Here is a 23,768-nt window from a genome sequence, read left to right on the forward strand (position 1 = left end):
ATTTAATAAAATATACCAAAATGTATATGCCAACATCATGACAAAAATTACAATTATACAAACTATTTACCTTTTCATCTACTAAACTATCAAAATCAAACATTTTTAGTCATATCAATTCCACCATAAATTTTAAGTTAAACTTACCATATAATATCCATATACATATATCAACTTGTCACATAAATATCAAACCACCAACGTACATGTTATATGCATACATATCTAATTTATCTATCATTAATCGAATACACATACATATCATTTACTAATTCTAAACAAAGCTTATAAGACAAATTATATGTCAAATTCTATGTCAAAAATAAACCACACCAAATAACCAATTGCATAATATAGCGAAGCCATCTTATAGCCTATTAAAAAAATGTAATTCCTATAATATCTTATCCATTTTCAAATGTAATTGCCGAACATATTCATACTTGTTATCATGCATATCACACACATATTTTATAAATCAAAACACAAATCTTACATACCATATAATAGACATATCAAAATAAATTTCTACCATGTTCGAACATAACCCATTATCATTTAATGCCTATTTACATAATAACACCTTCATCAATATATCAACCAAATTCCATATAAATACATTTTGACCAAAATATCAAAACCACAACCAAACATACTCATAGGTTTTTCAAAACTTCAAACTGATTCTAACAAAATAAACAAGCCGTTTTCGCATGGCTTATATATATACATAAACCAAAAATGCATCATTTCAAAATATAATCCAACCTATACATGCCATAGTTTCAAAAATTCAGCTTATAAAATACCAAAGACAATCGATAGTGTGATAGACTTTCCTGACGATCCCTGAGCTCATAACTAGATCTCGAAATCTATAAAACAGAGGTAACCATAACACCCAATAAACTATTTAAGCTTAGTAAGTCATAAGCAAATAAGCAATTCAATGACATAATCAACTCACTTAACCAAACCAAATTATACTATCATAATCATATAAACCTCAATCTTATGATGTCACATATTTCATATACTTTCACATATAAAGTTATTTATGGCCGAATACATATCTATATTAACAAAGTATCTTTCGATTTCAAAGCTAAATATCATTATATGACCAAGTACATTTATACACATAAAGATATACTCATGAATCAAAATATGAAATCATATTCACATATATAGCAATGGCCAAATATACTTCACAATGCACATATATTCACATTAATAACTTATTTAATTTACACCATATACCTAATGGTCAACTTACCTTCTTTCTTTCAAATAGGTAATCAACTATCTCATACCTGGTCATTTAAGCTCGTTTTACCCTTTGATCATAACTTATCATTGCCTGTTGAACCATTCGAAATCAAACAGGATACTCAGATAGTAACATATATCGAACAATGCCAACGTCCCAGACGTGGTCTTACATGCTATCTCATATCGATGCCACTGCCCCAGAGCGGGTCTTACACGTAACCACATATATCGATGCCAACGTCCCAGACTTGGTCTTACTCGAAAACACATATATCGATCCCAACATCCCAGACATAGTCTTACATGAAAACACATATATCGATGCCAACGTCCCAGACGTGGTCTTACACAAAAACACATATATCAGAATCCTACGGTCTGTACGGGACTTTCGGATGTCGTAACTCAATCGAAACAAATTCGTAAACATAGCTGCCAACCTTGTACACATTCAGCTAACTCATATATATATTCACATATTTTATTTCAGCATATATAACTCACATTTAATTAAATTAACAACATCAGTTTGCGTATGAACTTACCTCGGACAATGAAAAATGGAACAGGATGACTAGTCGACAACTTTAGTTTTCTTCCGATCCAAATCTGATTTCGTTGGTTCTTGATCTAAACATAATCAAATTAAACTCATTCAAACATATTTTCACTCAATTTAGTCTAAAACACATAAATGGGCAAATTACCATTTTACCCCTGACATTTCATACTTTTTACAATTTAGTCCAAATTACATAAAACACAAAACATGTAAAATTTGCACACATCATGCTTAGGCCGAATTTTCCTAGTGTTCATACAAGTCCATACATTTCATTTATTTCACATTTTAGTCCCTCAATTTATTATTTTTGCAATTTAGTCCTAATTACTCAAAATCATAAAAAATTCCAATACAAAACAAATCAATCCAATGTTATTTTAGCTTGTTTTACCCTTCGATCATAACTTATCATTGTCCATTGAACCATTCGAAATCAAACAGGATACTCAGACAGTAACATATATCGAACAATGCCAACGTCCCAAACGTGGTCTTACATGCTATCTCATATCAATGCCACTGCCCCAGATAGGGTCTTACACAAATCAAATATGATGCTGATGTCCCAGACATGGTCTTACACGTAACCACATATATCGATGCCAACGTCCCAGACTTGGTCTTACTCGAAAACACATATATCGATTCCAACGTCCTAGACGTGGTCTTACACAAAAACACTTATATCGATGTCAATGTCCTAGACGTGGTCTTGCACGAAAACACATATATCGAAATCCTACGGTTTGTATGAGACTTTTGGGTGTCGTAACTTAGTCGAAACAAATTCATAAACATAGCTACCAAGCTTGTACACATTCGGCTAACTCATATATATATTCACATATTTCATTTCAACATATATAACTCATATTTAAATAAAATTAACAATTCTATTTGCTTATAAACTTACCTTGGATGATGAAAAATAGAATGGGATGACTAGTCGACAACTTTAGTTTCCCCCCGATCCAAATCTGATTTCTTTGGTTCTTGATCTAAACATATTCATATTAAACTCATTCAAAAATATTTTCACTCAATTTAGTCCAAAAACACATAAATGGGCAAATTAACATTTTACCTCTTACATTTCATACTTTTTACAATTTAGTCGAAATTACATAAAACACAAAACATGTAAAATTTGCACACATCATGCTTAGGCCAAATGTTCCTAGTGTTCATACAAGTCCATACATTTCATTTATTTCACATTTTAGTCCCTCAATTTATTATTTTTGAAATTCAGTCCTAATTACTCAAAATCATAAAAAATTCCAATGCAAAACATATCAATCCAACATTATTTTAGCTTGTTTTACCCTTCGATCATAACTTATCATTCTCCATTGAACTATTCGAAATCAAATAGGATACTCAGACAGTAACATATATCGAATAATGCCAATGTCCTAGACGTGGTCTTACATGCTATCTCATATCGATACCACTGCCCCAGATAGGGTCTTACACAAATCAAATACGATGCCGATGTCCCAGACATGGTCTTACACGTAACCACATATATCGAGGCCAACGTCCCAGACTTGGTCTTACTCTAAAAAACATATAACTATCCCAACGTCCTGACGTGGTCTTACACAAAAAACACATATATCGATGCCAATGTCCTAGACGTGGTCTTACACGAAAACACATATATCGGAATCCTACAGTTTGGACGGGACATTCGAATGTCGTAACTCAGTCGAAACAAATTCATGAACATAGCTGCCAAGCTTGTACACATTCAGCTAACTCATATATATATTCACATATTTCATTTCAACATATATAACTCATATTTAAATAAAATTAACAATTCTATTTGCTTATAAACTTACCTCGGTTGATGAAAAATGGAACGGGATGACTAGTCGACAACTTTAGTTTCCCACCGATCTAAATCTGATTTCTTTGGTTCTTGATCTAAACATATTCAAATTAAACTCATTCAAACATATTTTCACTCAATTTAGTCCAAAAACACATAAATGGGCAAATTAACATTTTACCTCTGACATTTCATACTTTTTACAATTTAGTCGAAATTACATAAAATACAAAACATGTAAAATTTGCACACATCATGCTTAGGCCAAATGTTCCTAGTGTTCATACAAGTGCATACATTTCATTTATTTCACATTTTAGTCCCTCAGTTTATTGTTTTTGAAATTTAGTCCTAATTACTCAAAATCATAAAAAATTCCAATACAAAACATATCAATCCAAATCATATCTTTCATATTTCACTAACTAACATCACAAAACTCAAATATTCATCAATGGCATAACTCAAAATATTCACCAAAATCAGAAATTATAGCATGGGCTTTGTAGATAACATAGCAACGATCTCAAAAACGTAAAAATTATCAGAAACCAAGCTAGTTACTTACCTTGATTAAGCTTAACAATGGCCGAATACCATAGCTTGTTTCTTTCTTTTCTCTTTTTTTTTATGTTCGGTCATGAAAAAAATAAATTAGCTAATGGCTTTTTAATTATGTTATAATATAACATATATTAACATAATATCTAATTTACATATTTAACCTTATTATAAAATATATAACAATTTTAAATCATGGCCATTACTTTCCATCACCTATATCTATGGTTTAATTGCAACTTAAATGCCTCCATTTAAAAAGACAACAACAATTCAGCCGTTACACATTAAACTATGAAGTTTTCATTTTATGGGATTAAGTCTTTTTATTTAATCGGACGCCCAAACGACCAAATTAAAGCACAAAAATTTCATACATATAATTTCACACATAATAAACATAGAAAATAAATTTAAAATATTTTTCTAACTCGGATTTGTGGTCTCAAAACCATTGTTCCGAATAGGTTCCAAATCTGGCTGTTAAGTAGCCCCTTTCAGCTGATCAAACAAATCATCTATTCGTGCCAGAGGGTACTTATTCTTGATAGTCTCTTTATTGAGCTGTCGATAGTCAATGCACATTTTCATAGTTTCATCTTTCTTTTTCATAAACAAAATTGGTGCACCACAGGGAGAAAAACTCAGTCTTGCGAACTCTTGCAACTGAGCTTTCAATTCTTTTAATTCAGTCGGTGCCATTCTGTACGGAGCTATTGATATCGGAGTTTTTCTCGGCACTAACTCAATACCAAACTCTATCTCAAGGATCGGCAGCAAACTCGGTAACTCTTCAGGAAACACAGTCAGATATTTGCACACAACTGGTACTGATTCAATCTTCTTTTCGGTCATTTTAAAGTCGAGCACATAGGCAAAGTAAGCTTCATAACCCTTTCTCATATATTTCTGATCTAACATCAAAGAAATCACTATCGATAAACCATTTAAATCATCTGATTCAATCCGGATAATCTCATTATTCTGGCATCTTTAATTAATCGTCTTCCATTTGTAGTTTACAATAGCCATCATGCAATGTTAACCAATCCATACCCAGAATTATATCAAATTTGTCGAATGGCAACAACATCAGATCGGCCGGAAAACAGAAATCCTGAATCATCAACAAACAATTCTTGCATACTTTATCAACCAAAACACACTGGCCTAAGGGGTTTGATATCTAATTACAAATTCAGTAAACTCTAGAGGCTAATTCTCACTGGATACTGAAGTCCCACATACAAAAGAATGAGTCGATCTAGGATTAATCAATGCAACAACATTAGTATCATAGAGAGTGAAAGTACCGATAATAACATCAGGAGACGAAGCTTCTTTACGAGCGCGAATAGAAAAAGCTCTGGCAGGTGCATGGGCTTCAGATCTAATAGCTGTGTCTTTAGTCATTCTCTGGCTACCACTCACATTACCCATATTTCTGGGTAGTCTACCTCTAGCTGCAGTGTTACTCAGCCTCGTATTCTGCACTATACCTTGCTTGGCCAACTTAGGACATTCATGGATGAAATGATCTAATGATCCACATTTGAAACAAGCTCGATCATTCAATCTCCAATTCAAGGGATGACGTTTATTGTAATGTTTGCACTCAGGTTGGTTTGGTCTGATGTTACCAACACAACACTAGCTATAGAGGTAGCTTTCGAACTCATAGGTGGTCTGTCTCGATCTCGTCTAGAGTAGCCCATAGTAGCCTTTGAACGGCTAAAATCATCTCAAAACTTCTTTGATACCATCTGAAATGACTTACTCAATGCTTTTTTCGTACCTCTTGAGCTTCTGAGTTAGTTTTTCTTTTCTCTTTCCCAAGTTCCTCAACTTTACACCCTCGTTCAACAAGCACAACAAACTTTTTTACTTCCAAAATCCTTACTAACAAGCGGATATCTTCATTCAAGACATCTTTAAATCTCTTTCACATAGTTACTTCAGTCGAGACACATTCTCGTGCATATTGACATAATCTTACAAATTCTTGTTCGTATTCCGTAACAGACTTACAGCCCTATTTCGACTCAAGAAACTCTTTGTGTTTCTAATCTATGAATATCTGACTAATGTACTTCTTTCTAAACTCAATCTGAAAGAACTCCCAAGTGACTTGTTCTTTCCGAACCACATATATCAACGTTTTCCACCAATGATACGCCTTATCTCTTAGAAGTGAAACAGCACATTTAAGACATTCATTAGGAGTACATGACATTTCATCAAACACTTGTATCGTATTCTCGAGCCAGAATTTAGCTCTCTCAGCATCACCATCAGTAGTATCATGAAACTCTTCAGCCCATATTTTCTAACTTTATCAACCAGAGGCTTACTCAATTGAATCGGATTCACAGCTTGTGGCATGATAGAGATTTGTGGAGGATTAGATAGAGGTAGAGGTTGTGGAGCAGTCGGATTAGTTCTAATATACTAAGTGAACCACTCATTCATCATTTGGAAGAAGGCTTGTTTAGCCTCTCCCTCGTGGCTACTCGTAACAAGTCTAGAATCAAATTGCACTGTCCCTTGAGCGGGAGCGGGTGTATTACTTTCCACGTCATTGGCTACGGCTCGATCGAGATCCATTTACTATACAAAAACACATTTGAATTATCAAGAATCATCATACTATCGCAGTTTACAAATATGGCATGTATAGCTAGACTCACACGCGCTATGTTAGTCCTAGAATCACTAAACCGTATCTCTAATACCAATTAAAAGTAACACCCCTAACCTGTATCCATCACTGGATTAGGGTAACGAGGCCTTACCGACCAAAACACAACTCAAAACAGTCTTTCAATTTAAATTATGCACAAAATTATATTAACTCAATCACGAAAATTTTTAAACTCGAATAGTAACCAGCAGCCCAATCATATAAATCACATTCACACATATGGATCACTTAACCAACTAAAAACCAAACATGCTTTAAAATTTAAACATATAAATATTATTTATTTAATCACCTATTCGACCCAACTAATATACATCATGTCATAATACATATACTTTATAACTTCAATAGCCGAACCTTATGACCAAAGATCATGGCATCCGAACTCCTAAATAAACATCAAACATTTTTCCTTTCATATACACAACATACATCAATCCATTCGTTTGTAAACATCTAATTCATTAGTTAATTACCAAACATACCAACCTATGTACTTATGCACATTCACTCATTAAGTCAAAACATGACATATCATTTAGCTTATTAAATATCCATACATGAAACATTAGCAAACATTACCAATTAGTCGAATAATATCTTGTTCATTACCAATTCATATGCATTTTACTATAATATTATTAATCATATTCATTCACAAATAGGCAAATCATATTACACCCAACTCAAATGCTAAATAACCGATCCAAAATTACCTGTACCTAGCCATTCATCACTTCATCAATTCAACTGTCAAATTACCTATAAATTTTATACCCATTTCATTAAAATAAAATTTACCCTTTTGAGCACAATTGACAATTCAAACATACCTATTTTGCATGCAAATTATCATGTTTAAACCTCATATGTCCAACCATTCAAATAGACACCTATTCGATCATCAAATCTAACCTCAATAGGTCACACCATTATCAAAATTAAATGCTATTCAAAATTAACCAATTACCAAAGTCGAATTTACTACCACATATATAACACATTTTGTAATGAATCATATTTACTAAACTTAGGCCGAATCATATCATACTTATCATTTCTCACTGTCAAATCATATAACTAAACACCACAAACATATATACCATGAAACGTACTTCCAAAATAAGCTTAAGGCATGACCGAATACACACAAGCATTAACATTATGATCAAGCCATTTTTCGCATGGCTATATATATATACAAATTCAAAACCAAACATGTCGAAACTAACTTATACATTTCATATGTCATATTGTAATGCCCCAAATTTTGGGCCTAGAAGTATTAAGTTTTGAGCAGGGGTACAGTCTGGAGGTTGCACATAAATATTTTATTGTGCAAGGAAGTGACACAATTGAGTGTTTGGCTTAGTGGTTGTGTGCTCTGAAAGTGTTTGGGAAGTCATGGGTTCAAGCCTTGGCTTCCACAAAATTATGGTTTTTAAGGATAAAACCCCTATCTTTAGTCAGTAGGGCTATAAGTAAAATTTGTTAAAAACATGATAGAATGGGCCTACTGGTCTAGTGGATAGTGGCGTGTGGGGTGTGCTATTGTTCTGAGGTTTGAATCCCTGCTTGGGCAAATGGAGATTATTTTTATTGATGGCCATGGGAGGTAGTAGAGTTTGACTAAAACACTGCAGAGTGGAGTGGAGTTTGAATTGGTCATGGAGGGATTGTAGGAGGGAGTTGAGGAGAGATATTAGCAGGAAATCAAGGGAAGTGGGGTAAGAGGGAATAGAGTGCCAAATTTGATCAAGGAATAGTTAATAATTTTGGTTTGAAGGAGTGAGTTTGGTTATTCTATTTCGATTTTGTGAGCATTTTTGGATATTTCCCGTTGTTCTCTAGAAGCCGATTGGTACTTAAGGTTCTTTCGGGTATCACTTTTTCTACGTTACATGATTTTGTTCTCTCTCTTTTTCATTTACACTTTTGGTTTTGTCAAGTTATTCTTACGATTTTATTTCCTGTTGTGACCTTTCTTGTTTGGATTACTCCATTTTTCCTCCCCACAATCGGTGGTGGCTTATTGGCCGAATATCTTGTATGCTCCCCTCTCCCTCTCTATAGGTCCTTCCTAGATCGAATCTTCCTTCACACCCTCACCCCATATCAGTTTCGCCTTGACCAAAAATTGTTATTTCTTCCACTTCACTGTGCCAAATCTTCATTGCTCTCTATAGATTTTGGTGGTACTTGCAATTTTCCAGTTACTCTTTCTCTCTTTTTCTTTCTATCATACTAATAGTTTTCTTTTAACATCTCCTCTTGCTGCCATTAATTGCTAGGGTGTGTTGTGCCAAGCTTTTGTCTTTTAAAGGAAAGTAATAGACTGGTTGTTCTTTTCCCCTACACATGGGTTGCATTTTAGTAAGTGATCTTTCATCGATTCAATCTGATCGTGGGAATAGATGTTAATCGGTATCAGTTGGATTGCAAGTTATCTTTAAGGAACAGGTGATTAGTCTCTTACAATAGGTTAGGTGTGTAAACCCCAATCGATGGAGATAGGCAAGTGAGAAGATACCATTTTGTTAAGTGATATAGAAATGGATTGCTAATCCTGTTGCTAATAAGATTAATGGTACTTTGTGTTTGAATATAGGTTGGTGTTCGTTGGCTTCTGTGCCTTTTTGAAATCAGATGTGTTATCACTATCTTAATCATAAATCAGAAAAAGCCAAAAAATAGGATCATTGATGCCACATGGGCATGCGATCGCTCGTGTCGTAACCCCAAACGCATAAGCATGGGCACTGGATTACGAGAGGCCACCATGGGTGATCTCATGGGCTTAGGCCATTTTAGGCCATGTATGACCAAAAAACCCCCATAGGGTAAAATGATTGAAATACCCCCATAGGGTAAAATTGTAACACCCCTTACTCGAGACATTGTCGGAGTCGAGCACGAGGCTTTACCAGACTTATCTTACCTGTTCGGGGTAGAAAAAAATATTAATTCGCTCACATTCATCCAATAAATCCCTAAAAAGGGCCTTCGAGGCCCTAAAACATGTAATTGGAACGGTTCGGGACCAAACCGGGAACATTAAAAATTTTCCAATTACTTACACAAATAAAAACAATTTATATCACTATTCATAATAAAACTGTCCATCAAGGGTGTGTGGACTTGCAGCGACTAGGGTTAGGGTTTTTGGGTGAAGAAGACAATGAATAGTGCAACCTATTTATAGATTTTGGGGCACACGGCCAGGGAACACACCCGTGCTCCCCAATTTTTGCCTGTGTGACTCACAAATGTTGAATTTGGGCGCGTCTGATATTTAGTCCACGCCCGTGTTCCCCGGGTGTGTGGGTGCACACGGCCGTGTCGCACGACCTTCTCTGGCTTCATTTGCTTCCACCACGCCCGTGTATGTAGGTCCACGCCCTTGTTAGTTTAACAGGTTCGACCACAATTATTGGCATGGGCGTGTCGCACGCCTGTGTTGATTTGATAGGTTTGGCCACGGGTTCTAGACACGGGCATGTCGTACGCTCGTGTTGTTTTGGCAGGTTTGCCCACGGCCATGTCGCACGACCGTGGCAATTTATTGTAGCCCGTGTTGGGGAAATCTTTGCCCTATTTTCACATGGCTCTAAGCACACCCGTGTGCTTGGCCGTGTCTATGTGGAAAAACCTGTATTCAAGATCTCTATTACTAAGTTAGGTGTTAAATACTAAAATTTAAAGAAATTAATATTGTTAGTGCTCGGGTTGCCTCCCGAGAAGCGCTTATTTATAGTCTAAGCTCGACTTACCTCTCTATTGAATGGTCATGGTGGTTCAAGGAGTTTATACTCCTCATTCATGCTATCATTCTCATCAAAATAGGGTTTTAGACGGGTGTTGTTTACCTTAAAAGTTCCAAACTTGGGATGACTTACCTCGACTGTGCCGAACTTGGTATTCATCTTCCATCAAAATTTTGTGGGTGCAAAAAGAAGGGTTGATTCCTTTAATGTCAGAAATTTTCCAAGCTATGGCCTTTTTATGTTCTTTTAATACTTGGATTAATTCATCTTTCTCCTTGGGTTGCAAGTTAGAAGCAATAATAACTAGTAATGTAGAATTATTTCCAAGAAATGAGTATTCCAAGTGGTTTGGTAATTGTTTAAGTTCCAGTTTGGGAGGCTCTTCAATAGAGGGTTTTTGCTTAAGTTCATCGTTTATCTTAATGCCCTCATATTCTACTTGTCTTGAATAATGCTCATTAGGTTCATCATTTGTCTCCTCTTCTTGAGCTAGATACAGTTCCGTCGTGTCTTTCTGTATAATTTCCTGAAAAGAGTCTTGAGTAGTATGATCAATAGAGTCAATAAAATAACACGAATCATCCTGTCCCCTAGAAAACCTCATAGCATCATAAATTTTAAAGATAATCTCCTCATCACCTACTCTGAGTACCAATTTACCATCACCCACATCGATTACAGCCCTAGCAATGGCTAAAAATGGGTGCCCTAAAATTAAGGGCACTTCCATATCTTCATCCATATCAAGCACAACAAAGTCAACAGGAAATATGAATTTATCTATTTTCACAAGTACGTCTTCTATAATTCCCCTAGGATATTTAACAGATCTATCGGCTAATTGAATACTCATCCTAGTAGGTTTAGGTTCCCCAAGACCAAGTTCCCCAAGACCAAGTTGTTTGAACATTTTATATGGCATCAAATTAATGTTAGCGCCTAAATCACTTAGTGCTTTCTCAACATTCAGACTACCAATTAAACAAGGGATAGTAAAACTTCCTGGATCTTTCAGTTTGGTTGGCAGTTTGTTTTGGAGTATGGTTGAGCACTCCTCGTTGAGTTCTACTATAGATAAGTCCTCGAACTTCCTTTTATTTGTTAGAAACTCCTTCAAAAATTTTGCATATGTAGGCATCTGCGAGATGGTCTCAACAAAATGTAATTTGATATGTAATTGCTTAAAAAGTTCAAGAAACTTACCAAATTGTGCATCAGTGCGGTCTTTTTTTTAATTTTGCTGGGTATGGAACTGGTGGTTTATATTCCTTCGGCACTGGTTTGTCACTATTTTTGGGTTTTTCTTTCTCGCTTATTACAGCTTCTTTTGTTAGCTTCTTTTCAGATTCTGCTAACACTTTCCCGATCCTTAGTGTAACTGCTTTTACATGCTCTTTTGATTTGGTGTTACTAGATAAACCTCCTAGTGATCTTTCAGAAATTAGTTTAGACAGTTGGCCTATCTGAGTTTCGAGCCCTTGGATCGACGCTTGTTGATTTTTAAGTGCTATCTCGGTGTTCTGGAAACGGGTTTCTGACACTGAGATAAATTTAGACAGCATCTCCTCAAGGCTCAATTTCTTTTCCTGCTGATAGGGTGGTTGTTGAAAACCCGAAAGATGTTGTGGTCTTTGATTTCCTTGACCGCCCCACGAGAAATTGGGATGGTTCCTCCAACCTGCGTTATAAGAGTTACTATATGGCTTATTTTGGGATCCAGAGTTATTGTTACCCATATATTGAACTTGTTCCTCCTCGATGCTAGGGTTGAAGGGTTCATACTTTGTACATGCTCCTCCTCCATTGGTCTCGCATCTCACTATTGGATGTACCTGAGTAGAACCAAGTAAACCATCAATCTTTTTATTTAGAAGTTCTATCTAGTTTGACAGCATCGTAATCGAATCGACGTTATAAATGCCTACTGTTTTAGTTGGCTTAGTCCTCATGACTTGCCACTGATAGTTATTCAGTGACATCTCTTCAATAAACTCATAAGCATTTTCAGGTGTTTTATTATTGATGGTTCCGCCAGCAGCTGCGTCAACCATTTGTCGAGTCGAAGGATTCAGGCCATTATGGAATGTTTGAACCTGTAGCCTAAATGATAACCCATGGTGAGGGCACCTTCTCAGTAAGTCCTTGTATCTCTCCTATGCATTGTAAAGAGTTTCTAAGTCCATCTACACAAACGAAGATATATCATTACGTAATTTGGCCATTTTAGCTGGCAAAAAATATTTTAATAGAAATTTTTCGGTCATTTGTTCCTAAGTAGTAATTGACCCTCGTGGTAACCAGTTCAACCATTGTTTAGCTTTGTTCCTTAATGAAAAAGGGAATAACCGAAGACGAATGACATCGTCAGAAATGCCATTAATTTTAAATGTATCGTAGAATTCCAGGAAATTTGCCAAGTGAGTGTTCGGATACTCATCTTGCAAACCATCAAACTGAACAAATGCTGTATCATTTGAATAATGTTAGGTTTTAGTTTAAAATTATTTGCAGCAATTGCAGGCATAACTATACTTGACACAGTTCCTGTTAAAGTAGGTTTAGCATAATCATACATAGTATGAGGAGCAGGATTCTGATTTGCTAGTTCAACGTGTATCGCAGGAGGTAGCTAATTGTCTTGGTGTTCAGCCATCTCTTCGATTGGGGTTTAAGTATCGTCCTCTTGCTCGTCTCTATGTATCTTAAGCTTCGCCTTATTTCTCTTTGGTTTTTGCGAGCTATGTAATCGATTTCTTCGTCAAAAAGTAGTGGTCCTGACGGGTTTCTTCTAGTCATAAACTATAAAAACTTGCCAAGAGAAAGAAAAAGTAAATTAATAAATAATAATAATTAAATTACAAGAAAAATAAATGGCTAAAGTAATAAAAATTGAACATTCCTAATATCTTAGTTCCCCGGCAACGGCGCCAAAAACTTGATCACGATTTTCGTGTGACAGGTTTTAAATATTTATAACGAATCATTCTTGAAACTAAATATTATCACAATGTAGGCAAGTGTACCTATCGAACAGTAGTATAGTTTTAGCAAGACCGGACTGTCGAACCCAAAGGAACTAAAAGTACTAGTAATGACTGTCTTTTTATTATCTAGCCTAAGAATAAAGGATTTTTGTTTTAACTAACTAATTATCTAAACTAAGAATTCACAGAAAGTAGAATTGGGGGATTACTTTTGGAAAACGATTTAATTAAGAAATACATAAGGAAAAATCCACCTAGACTTTACTTGTTATTCTGGCTCCGAATCGAACAATTTATTCATTTAACTTGTCCCGTAGAGATCCCTAAGTTATGTTATTATCCCTATTCAGGACTAATAATGTCTAATCCCTAGATTGAATAATTGAGACTTTTCTCTAATTAACACCCTAAGGTTGCATTAGCTCGATCTATGGATTGTCTTATTAGGTTTCACCCTAATCCGACAAAATCTTGTCACCCTATGTCTAGGCGTGCAATCAACTCCGCTTAATTATGACAAATGTACTCTTAGACAGGGTCTATTCCTCCTTTGAATAAGATCTTATCTTGAATCAGTATCCTGGGATATCAAAACAAGAATTAAGAACACATAATTAAGAACAAGTTAAATATTTATCATACAATTCAGAAAATAATAACAAGATTCGTCTTAGGTTTCATTCCCCTTAGGTATTTAGGGGATTTAGTTCATAACTAAAAAGGAAAACATCTCAGAAGAATAATGAATACAAAACATAAAGAAAACCCAAAACTCCTGAAGGGAAATTGAAGAGAGATCTTCAACCTTGATTGTGAATCTGACTTCTGAGATGGATCAATCGGATTCCCTTGAGCAATTCCTTGCCTCCTTCTCTTCGTGTCTTGCCTCCATCCTTTAGGATGTATTTATAGGCTTTAGAATGCCTAAAAGCCCTCAAAATTAGCCTTTTTCGAATTGGACTCAACTTGGCCTCGACAGGGACACGCCTATGTGACACGCCCGTGTGCGATTACCTCAAGCCGTGGTCAAGCCTATTAAATAGGCACGAATGTGTGGTCTACCTGTGTGAGCCGTGCTTGGATTCTGCCAAATTGACATGGCCGTGTGGTCTGCCCGTGTGAGGAAGTCCAGGCCGTCTCGATTTCGTACTTTGGCCCATTTTCTCTGTTTTTGGCTCGTTTCTCATTTCTTTTTCTCTCCTATGCTCACCTAAGTATAAAACATGAAATTAAGGCATTAGGAGCATCGTATTCACCAATTCTAAGGAAAAATCATCCATGAAATGCATTAAGCATGGAGTAAGAATATGTATAAATTACGGTTTATCATTTAACATAAATTCAAGCTTCATATTCTACCATAAAACATCAAAATAAACACATTTCACTTATGGGTATTTTTCCAAATATGAACCCTAGGTTAAATTATTGCTAGAATAAGCTAAATCAAGTTACCGGGACTTCAAAAACGTAAAGAATGTTAAATATGAGGCTTGGAATCACTTACTATGAAGCTTGGAAGCTTGACAAAACCCTAGCTATGAAGAACCCTTGAAATTTTGGCCTAATGAAGAAGATGGGCACATTTTTCCATCTTTTTCCCTTTTTTAATCTTTTAATTACCAAATGACTAAAATACCCTTCATTAAAACTTTAGTTATTTTTATCTATGTATGTCCAGTTTTGTCCATGAAAGCCTAGTGGTATAATTACCATTTAAGGATACTCTTCAATTTAATCCTTTAGCATCTAAAACTCATATTTATCAATTTTTGCAATTAAGCCCTAGTAGGCAAATTAAGCATGCTACCTATAAAATTTTCCATCGATACTCTAACACATGCATCTAATCACTCGATAAATTATAAAAATTAATCGGAATAAACTTTTCTATCTCAGATTCATGGTTTCACAACCACTGTTCCGTTTAGGCCCTATTTTGGGATGTTACATTTCTCCCCCTTTAGGGATTTTCGTCCTCGAAAATCTTACCTGTGAAAAGATTTAGATACTATTTTCACATAACCTCTTCACGCTTCCATGTAGCCTCGTCTAGGCCATGCCTATTTCATAATACTTTCACAAGTGCAATACTTTTGCTCCTTAGTTGCTTGACCTCTCGAGCTAAAATCTTTACCGGTTATTTACCATAAGTCATATCTTGCTGAATCTGAGCCTCTGTCTGTGAAATCAAATGTGAAGGATCAGAACGGTAACGACGTAACATGGACACATGGAACACATCATGAATCTTCTCTTACTCTGGCGACAAAGCTAACCGATATGCTAATAGTCCAACTCTTTCAGTCACCTCAAACGGTCCAATAAAACGTGGACTTAGTTTGCCTTTCTTGCCAAATCTAAAGACTTTCTTCCATGGGGATACATTCAAGAACACTTTGTCACCAACTTGATACTCAATCTCTTTTCTTTTCAAGTATACATAAGACTTCTGTCTACCTGAAGCTGCTTTCAAGCAATCTCTGATAACTTTCAGTTTCTCTTCAATTTCTTTAACTAAATCAACCCCATAAATCTAATTTTTTTAAGCTCTGTCCAATACAAAGGTGTGCGACATTTACGTCCATACAAAGCTTCATATGGTGCCATTTTCAAACTCGACTGGTAACTATTATTATAAGCAAACTCTACCAACGACAAATATTTTTCCCAACTACCTTGAAATTCTAAGACACAACATCTGAGCATATCCTCAATTATCTGAATAACTCTCTCAGACTAACCATCGGTCTGAGGATGGAAAGCTGTACTAAAACTCAAATTTGTGCCCAAAGCTTCCTGTAACTTCTTCCAAAATCATGAAGTGAATCTCGGGTCTCTATTTGAAATAATCGATAACGGTACTCATGTAGTCTGACTATCTCTAAAATATATAACTCAGCCACCTTGTCAAGTGAATAATCCATACGAACTGGAATAAAATGAGCTGACTTCATTAGCTTATCAATCACAACCCATACTGCATCTTTCTTTCTCGGTCTCAACGGCAATCCTGTCACAAAATCCATGGCAACTCGATCCTTTCCACTCAAGAACTAACACATGATGCAATAAACCTGAAGGTACCTGATGTTCGTCTTTTACCTGCAGACAGATCAAGCATCTAGAAACAAACTCTGAGATATCTCTCTTCATTCCTACCTACCAATACATTTTATTCAAATCATTATACATCTTTGTACTACCTGGATGAATAGACAAAGAACTGCTATGTGCTTCCTCTAAAATCTTTTGAATAAGCTCATCATTATTTGGTACACATATCCGATTTTTGAACATTAAACAACCGTCAGAACTGATCTAAAAATCTGACTCTATACCCGACTCACACTGAGCTTTTTTGGCTTGCAACTCACTGTCATCTTTCTGAACTTCTCAAATTTCTTCAAGAAACATTGGCTTAGCTCTTAATTCGGCTAAGATAGAACTATCATCCGATAAGGTTAAACTAGTGTTTAAAGCTCGTAATGAAAATAAAGATTTTCTACTCAAAGCATCAGCAACTACGTTTCCTTACCCGAGTGATAATCGATCACTAGTTCATAATCTTTAATCAACTCTAACCATCTTCTTTGCCTCAAGTTCAAATATTTCTGAGCCATCAAGTATTTAAAACTTTTATGATCAGTAAATATTCAACACTTCTCACCAAACAAAAGATGTCTCTAGATTTTCAACCCAAATACAATGGCAGCTAGTTCTAAATCATGTATCAGATAATTTTTCTCGTGTGGCTTTAGTTGTCTAGAGGCATAAGCAATTATCTTCCCTTCCTGCATAAGTACACAGCCTTGTCCATTCAAGGACGCATCACTATAAATCACAAACTCTTTACCCGGTTCTGGTTGTACTAAGACAGTAGCTTCAGTCAACAATGCCTTTAACTTGTCAAAACTCTGGTGGCACTTTTCAGTCCATTCAAACTTGACATCTTTCTGTAGAAATCTTGTCAATGGAGTAGCTATCATGGAAAATCCCTCTACAAATCGTCTATAATAACTGACGAGACCAAGAAATCTTCTAACCTCTGATACATTCCTGGGAGGCTTCCAATCAACAATGGCTGAAATCTTTCTCAGATCGACTCTAATACCTTCACCTGAGACTATATGTCCAATAAAACCAACTTCCTGTAACCAGAACTCACTTTTACTAAACTTGGCATAAAGCTGATTATCTCTCAAAGTCTGTAAAACTATTCTTAAATGCTCTGAATGCTCAGTCTTATCATGAGAATAAATCAAGATATCATCAATGAACACAACTACAAATTTATCCAAGTAAGGTCTAAAAATTCGATTCATTAAGTCCACGAAAATTGCAGGAGCATTAGTCAAGCCAAATGGCATCACAAGGAACACATAATGGTCATACCTATTCCAGAAAGCAGTCTTTGGAACATCTGACCCTTTAACTTACAACTAATAATATCTGGATCTCAAATCTATCTTGGAGAACACAGTAGCTCCCTTCAATTGATCAAACAAATCGTCAATTCTAGGTAGTGGATACTTGTTCTTAATAGTCACCTTGTTAAGCTGCCGATAATCTATACACAATCTTATCGAACCATCTTTCTTTTTCACAAAGAGCACTGGTGTACCCCATGGTGAACAATTAGGTCTTGCAAAGCATTTCTCTGTTAGCTCCTACAACTGAACTTTCAATTCTCTCAATTCCATTGGAGCCATTCTATAAGGAGAAATAGAAATAGGTGTCGTACCCAGAACCAATTCATTACCAAACTCAACTTCTCTGATAGGAGGCAAACCTAGTAGTTCTTTCAGAAACACATTAGGAAACTCATATACCACAAGCACTAATTCAATTTTCAACTCTGGATCTTTAGTATTCAACACAAAAGCAAGATAAGCTTCATATCCTTTTCTCAAGCATTTTTGAGTAGAAATCATGGCAATTGAACTATCTGATTCATCTGAATCAACCTGAAGAATTTCACCATTTTCGCATTTCAACTCAATAAATTTCTTTCCACAATTTACTATCACATCATGCGCAGTCAAACAATCCATACTGAGAATCACGTCAAACTCATCAAATGACAATAGCATGAGATCAGCCGGAAAACAGTAACATCTAATCATCAAAGGACAATTTTTACATACTTTGTCTACTAATACATACTAACCCAATGGATTCGATGCTTTAATCACAAATCTCGTAGACTCTATAGACATGTTCATACTAGGCATCAATTTTATGCAAACATAGGAATGGGTTGAACCCGGATCAATCAAAGCAATAACATTAACATTATGAAGAGAAAATGTATCTGCAATTACATCAGGGGAGGATGCCTCTTCACGAGCACGAATAGCATAGGTCTTTGCAGGTACTCTAACATTAGGTCTCGTTGCTGAATCTCTAGATGCACCTCTACTTGCCCATATTCCCAAACTTCTCTGAGGTCTGCCTCTAATAGAGGCATTGCCTGATCTTACACTCGGTATTACTTCTCTCTTAACCATCTCAGGACACTCTCGAATGAAATGATCCGATGCACCACATCAGAAACAACCAGTCTTAGTTGCTCGACATTGACCTGGATGATGTCGACCACATTGAGGACACTGGGGTTTATCAGGCTGAATACTGCCAACACTCCCAATTGAAGTGGTCTAAGCTTTCTGACCCATGAATCTTCTACCTTTGTTTCAGCTAGAATACCCTGCTGAAAAATTAGATCTCGTAGAAAACTCTCTAGGCCTCTTGGATGTAGACTGAAACAACTTGCTCATCTGTCTTTTCTTTGTGTCTTGCATCTCAATTTTAGCTTTACCCTTTTGTTTTCAGCAACTCATCTGCCTTACAAGCTCTTTCAACTAAAATGATGAACTCTTTTATTTCTAAAACACCGACTGACAGTCGAATATCATCATTGAGCCCATCTTCAAATCTCTGGCACATAATAGCTTCAGTAGACACACACTCTCAAGCATAATTACTGAGTCTGACAAATTCACGTTCATATCCAGTCACTGTCATCTTACCTTGTTTTAGTTCAAGGAATTTTTTTATTTTTTGGTCGATAAACCTCTGACTAATGTATTTCTTACGAAACTCCTCCTGAAAGAAATCCCAAGTAACCCTCTCTATCGGTACTACTGACACAAGTGTCATTCACCAATGGTAGGCTAAGTCTTGTAAAACTGATACAACACACTTTATGCACTCTTCAGGTGTGCAAGATAACTCATCAAAGACCTTGATAGTATTCTCGAGCCAAAATTCAGCTTTCTCTGCGTTGTCATCTTTAGTAGCCCAAAACTCTTCGGTCCCTTATTTTCTAATTTTATCAACTGGTGGTGTAACACCCCTATCCCGTAACCTTCGCCGGAGTCGGACACGAGGGGTTCACAGACTAAATTCCTTATTATCGCAGTCCATTTTAAAATTTTCCAGGGAGTTGGCTAACTGCGACACTGTCACCTTAAAAATCATATCTTGAGTTTCACAACTCGAAAATTAGTTTCGTAATTTTTCCCTGAAACTAGACTCATATGCCCATCTACATATTTTTTTCTAGAATTTTTGGTCGGGCCAATTAGTACAGTTTATTAGTCAAAATCTCCCATGTTACAGGGATCGACTACACTGACCTTTGCGCATTACGACTTGGATATCTCCCTGCACAGAGCTTCAATACTGATGCCGTTTGTTTCTATAGAAACTATACTCAGAGAGGAATCTATACATATATTGCATGACTCCTAATTATCTCTGGTTAATTTATAATGAATTTCCAAAGTCGGAACAGGGAATCCAGAAACCGTTCTGGCCCTGTCTCACGATAACCTGAATATCTCTTAACATACTATCCATATGATCGTTTCGTAACTTTCATATGAAAATAGATTCATCAAGGTTCATTTAAATAATTTATTCATTATTTAATTCCAATCCTACTATTTTTGTGATTTTCCAAATCTACATCACTGCTGCTGCCAGCATCTGCCTTTAAGGTAGACTTTACCTATTTCATAGTTTCCATGATTCAACTAGCCCTTTTAGCATAAATAGCACAAATTATGATAGTGATTAACCATTCCATACCAAATGATTATAACATTATGCTCAAACATATATAAGCCATTTTCGCATGGCTATATACATTAACCAAAATATTCTTCCGCCACTAGTCTATTTTATACATGCCATAAGATAATCCAAAACATAGCAGTACCAAACAGTGGATAGTGATAGTGTGACTAGTTGCTGACGATCCCCGAGCCTGTAGCTTCGCAATGAGATCTATAAAACAGAGGAAACAGAGTAAACGGAGTAAGCATTACAATGCTTAGTAAGTTTTAAGTAGTGTCAACAGATAACAATCAAATTATAACATAGTTGTTCGTATTTTTATTTCACTCTTCCTTCGGGCATACCATCCCTTTACCGAATATGCACATCTCATCATATACAATAGGCAGATAAACTTTCACATAAAAGTGAGCTCATGTGACATAGATATATCGTATGATTTCACATCACCTCTCACACTGATCCGATGTCACATAATCATAGGAATAGTCTCATAGATTGCTCTCGTATGCATCACATAACTACCTTATGATTTAGTGCAAGTCAAGCTCACATATAAACTTGGAGTACATACCTGTTTAACCTTTCGCATTGAATATATTTATAAGCAATTCTTATTACGAAGTCTTACCCGGACATAATCTCCATGCGAAGTTATCGGGTCTTACCCGGACAAAATTCCCACACGTAGTCATCGGGTCTTTAGAGCTCGGATATAGTACGAGCACAAAGCTTACGGACATTAATCAGTGATAATATTCTCGCATAAAGCCTGCGGGGTTTTAACCCGGATATACTACTGACACAAATGCCCTTCGGGACTTATCACATTTATGCACTTTCACATCCATCACGTTGGCCACTCGGCCCTGTCACATATATACACTTTCACATTCATCACATCGGCCATTAGGCCTTATCACATATATACACTTTCACATTCATCACATCGGCCATTAGGCCTTATTACATATATACACTTTCACATTCATCACATCGCGTATTAGGCCTTATCACATATATACACTTTCACATTCATCACATCGGCCATTAGGCCTTATCACATATATACACTTTCACATTCATCACATCGGCCATTAGGCCTTATCACATATATACACTGTCTTGGCTGAATCTACATCTATCATTTTCCAATATCACAATTTAGAATTCACGTATGGGTTTAATCAATAGCTTATGAGCAACTAGAACAAGTTTATCAAGGTTTACAACACAATCTCAAATTCAGCACAAGCTGTTTTTCCTGAGCAATAGTCACTAAATTATTTATAACTGGAGCTACAAAACTCCAAATTACTTTCCGTTAATTTTTCCTGAATATAGACTCGTATATCTTCCATCCATTAAATTTCCAGAATTTTAGGTTTGGCCAATAAATACCAGATTTTTCTTAAAGTTTCCCCTGTTTCACTGTTTGACTAATCTGACCACTCTTCACTACGAATCAGATTTCTCATTTTACAGAATTCAAAATGTGTTTTATTTGATTTCATTTGAAACTAGACTCATTAAGGAGTCTAAGCATATAAATTTTATCTTATAACCATTTTTGTACAATTTATAATGATTTTCTAAAAATGGAACAGAGGATTACAGTGTCATTCTGCACTGTCTCACACAACTTTAAATATCTCATTATAGGAAATAAATTTTCTTACACGGTTTCTTTTATAAGAAACTAGACTCATTAAGCTTTAATTTCATAATTTATTCAGCCTCCCATTCAACTCCAACAATTTATGGTGATTTTCTAAATTCATGTTACTGCTGCTGTCCTGAGCAGGTTTATCACAATTTTACTCTTCTGACATATCCTTTTAGCACTTCATAATATCATATCCATTTGGCAACATATCATATCAATAACTTACCTATACTTCATAATAGCCATTAGGCTATATGCATAAAAATTTACAATAGAGTTATGATTCTTTTAATATGTGCTTAACATATCATACTCAATCACATTATAGGCTTTAATACTTAAAACTTACCTCGATCGCTAATGTACGTCAATTCCGACTATTCGACCAATTTCCCTTTTTCCACGATCCGACTTTGTTTCCATAAGCTCTTGATGCTCAATCAACAATTTTTAACTTCAAATTTGCAAACAGCAATGTCATCACTTTACATAACAGAAATTAAATTTCATTACTTAAACTATCCACGACAATCACCTTCCGAGCACCTTAATTTTCTTTAAGCTAAACCACCTTATAGTATACATATACACATTCGGCTAATTATAAAACAAATCAGCACTCATAACCGAATCATTGACTAAAATCGCATTCGGTAATATGCTTTTAAATAATTTCAATATTTATTAACATCTAAAACTAATTTGCTTGGGGTGCCATGAATTATTCAAATCGGCCGAATATCATTGAATCTCTAAAATCATGCTTATAACCACTTGGCCGAGTTTCACATTTCAAAGCCACATATATATATTATTCAAAGTATTTAACAACACTTAAAAATCCAAAACCATAAAACTCAATTCATATAACACCAAACTCAATGCTAAATCACCCTAGGCACATTCGGCACTAGCACAAGCACACACACACTTAACTTTTCTAAAATTCAACTTTAACAAAGCTTCCTATGCTTCCATGATAAAAACCGAATGCTCATCTTACCACCAACATGCATATTTTATTATCTCAAGCCTCTCTTAATCAATTTTATTCATAATAGCATGAACTCAACAATCCATTACTCATACAAAACAACATAACCGAAAACCTTACTCATTCCAAAAATTCAAATCTCAACTTGGTCACAAAAATAACTTGATATCTCACCAACACAACATCAACACCAAGCAAGAATGATGCATCCATGGCCGAGTGTCATTTCCATCACATAGCAAGATTTAGACCATGGGCTAGGTAGAACTCAAGCTAATAACTAAAACATGCATGCATCTCATGGAACATCAACAAACATACCTTAGCCTACTTACATGCAT

The 23,768-nt window shown here is 35.6% G+C and overlaps 1 non-coding gene across 1 annotated transcript; it reads left to right on the forward strand.

Annotated features, from left to right (window-relative positions):
* Positions 1–12,809: 12,809 nt before the first annotated feature.
* LOC121231290 (small nucleolar RNA R71) lies at positions 12,810–12,916 on the forward strand. Its single transcript, XR_005929352.1, has one exon. It is a non-coding gene; the product is annotated as a small nucleolar RNA R71 (small nucleolar RNA).
* Positions 12,917–23,768: the final 10,852 nt, after the last annotated feature.

This window comes from Gossypium hirsutum, chromosome A06 (assembly GCF_007990345.1).
Source record: "Gossypium hirsutum isolate 1008001.06 chromosome A06, Gossypium_hirsutum_v2.1, whole genome shotgun sequence".
Classification (NCBI taxonomy): Eukaryota; Viridiplantae; Streptophyta; class Magnoliopsida; order Malvales; family Malvaceae; genus Gossypium; species Gossypium hirsutum.